Source organism: Dipodomys ordii, unplaced genomic scaffold, assembly GCF_000151885.1.
Source record: "Dipodomys ordii isolate 6190 unplaced genomic scaffold, Dord_2.0 Scaffold7, whole genome shotgun sequence".
In the NCBI taxonomy this organism is placed as follows: domain Eukaryota; kingdom Metazoa; phylum Chordata; class Mammalia; order Rodentia; family Heteromyidae; genus Dipodomys; species Dipodomys ordii.
In genome coordinates this window covers 18,499,337-18,501,870 of record NW_012267223.1, presented here as the reverse complement: position 1 = coordinate 18,501,870, position 2,534 = coordinate 18,499,337, and the positions used below count along the sequence as shown (strand labels likewise).

At 52.6% G+C, this 2,534-nt stretch overlaps 1 pseudogene across 1 annotated transcript in view; it reads left to right on the top strand.

Moving 5' to 3' along the window:
* Window positions 1-1,297: 1,297 nt before the first annotated feature.
* LOC106001849 overlaps window positions 1,298-2,534 on the top strand; it is a 2,008-nt pseudogene continuing 771 nt past the window's right edge. The window contains exons 1-2 of the transcript XR_001175862.1: window positions 1,298-2,137; window positions 2,404-2,532. The product of XR_001175862.1 is annotated as a TNF receptor-associated factor 4-like (transcript). The remainder of the gene's footprint in view (window positions 2,138-2,403; window positions 2,533-2,534) is intronic.

Here is a 2,534-nt window from a genome sequence, read left to right as displayed (position 1 = left end):
GGGCACTGTCCCTCAGCTCTTCAGCTCAAGGCTAGCGCTCTACCACTTGAGCCACAGCACCACTTCTGGCTTTTTTTTTTTCTGGTGGTGCTGAGGAATGGAACCCAGGGCCTCATGCATGCAAGGCAAGCGCTCTACCACTGAGCCACCTTCCCAGCCCCTGTTTCCCAATTCTTTTTTTTTTTTTTTGGGTCCAGTCATGGGGCCTGAACTCTGGGCCTGGGCGCTGTTCCTCAGCTCTTCAGCTCAAGGCTAGCACTCTACCACTTGAGCCATAGCCACTTCCGGCTTTTGTCTTTTTGCTTATGTGGTGCTGGGGAATCAAACCCAGGGCCTGAGGCATGCAAGGCAAGCGCTCTACCACTGAGCCACCTTCCCAGCCCATGTTTCCCAATTCTTGATATGGACAATAGTAATATTTAAATTTTTATGTCTATTTTTTTTGGGGGGTCCGGTCATGGGGCTGAACTCTAGGCCTGGGCGCTGTCCCTCAGCTCTTCAGCTCAAGGCTAGCGCTCTACCACTTGAGCCAGAGCACCACTTCTGGTTTTTTTCTTTATGTGGTGCTGAGGAATCGAACCCAGGGCCTCTGGCATGCAAGGCAAGCGCTCTACCACTGAGCCACCTTCCCAGCCCATGTTTCCCAATTCTTGATATGGACAATAGTAATATTTAAAATTTTATGTCTAAATGCATTGTTTTTAACAATCTGATTTCTTATTTAATTACATTATGGTCAGAGAATGTGGTCTGTGTAGTATTGATTCATGTTTATTAAAGCATCTTTATGGCTTAGTAAGTGGCCAATTTTTTTAAATGTCTCATGTGTTTAAAAAGAATGTGTATTATTTATTTGTTGCATGGTTCTATATAAGGTCAAGAGATGTGGGGCTAGGAAGGTGGCTCAGTGGCAGAGTGCTTGCCTTGCATGCATAAGGCCCTGGGTTCGATTCCTCACTACCACATAAGCAGAAAAAGCTGGAAGTGGTGCTGTGGCTCAATTGGTAGAGTGCAAGCCTTGAGCTGAAGAGCTGAGGGACAGCACCCAGGCCCAGAGTTCAGGCCCCACGTCCAGCAAAAAAAAAAAAAAAAAAAAAAAAGTTCAAGAGATGTGTTATTAAAAATCTTCTGGCTGGGCATTGGTAGCTCATGCCTGTAATCCTAGCCACTCAGGAGGCTGAGATCTGAGAATTATGGTTCAAAGCCAGCGGGAGCAGTAAAATCTCCAAGACACTCTTCAATTAACCACTCAAAAACTGGAAGTGGAGGGCGTCGCCCGGAGCCAGGGAGCGCGGGCCCGAGCGAGGCGCGGGCTGTGGGGCTGCCGCCTGCCCCGGCCCCGCTGGCCCGTGCCCACGGCTGAGCCCGCCATGCCTGGCTTCAACTACAAGTTTCTGGAGAAGCCCAAACGGCGGGTGCTGTGCCCGCTATGCGGGAAGCCCATGCGCGAGCCCGTGCAGGTCTCCACCTGCGGCCACCGCTTCTGTGACACCTGCCTACAGGAGTTCCTCAGTGAAGGAGTCTTCAAATGCCCCGAGGACCAGCTTCCTCTGGACTATGGCAAGATCTACCCAGACCCAGAGCTGGAGGTCCAGGTGTTAGGTCTGTCTATCCGCCGCATCCACAGTGAATAGGGCTGCCGCTGGAGTGGGCCACTCCGTCATCTACAGGGCCACCTGAATACTTGCAATTTCAATGTAGTCCCCTGCCCCAATCGCTGCCCTTCTAAGCTGAGCCGCCGTGATCTGCCTGCACACTTGCAGCACGACTGCCCCAAGCGGCGCCTCAAATGCGAGTTCTGTGGCTGTGACTTCAGTGGGGAGGCCTATGAGAGCCCTGAGGGCATGTGCCCCCAAGAGAGCGTGTACTGTGATTACAAGTGTGGTGCCCGCATGATGCGGCATCTGCTGGCCCAGCAGGCCACCTCTGAGTGCCCCAAGCACACCCAGCCTTGTGCCTACTACAGCAAGGAGTTTGTCTTTGACACCCTTCAGAGTCATCAGTACCAGTGCCCACAGCTGCCTGTGTCCTGCCCCAACCAGTGTGGTGTGGGCACCATGGCTCGGGAGGACCTGGCAGGCCATTTGGAAGACAGCTGCAACACTGCCCATTCAAAGATTCTGGCTATAAACACAGGGTAAAAGTCCTCCTCCTTCCTGTCAGCTCCTCTTTAGCCCTTCAAGTCCTGGACAGGCTAGGTTTCCTGGCACAGTGAGGCTTTGGTGGGCTCTGCTGTGGAACCCTCATTTTTCCCTTGCTGGTCAGTTAGTTTCCACTTGTTTCTAGCACCCTGTCTTCCTCATGCAGTTAGATGTCTACTCTTCCTATCCATCTTCTCTCCCCTGGACCTTCCCCTTTTGGTAACTTCTCCATTCCCCCCATGGCCTGGGGCTTTACCAACAGTGCCCTAAGCTGGCAATGGCATGACACGTGGAGGAGAGTGTGAAGCCTCATCTGGCTATGATGTGTGCTCTGGTAAGCCGGCAGCGGCAGGAGCTGCAGGACCTTCGCAGAGAGCTGGAGGAGCTATCAGT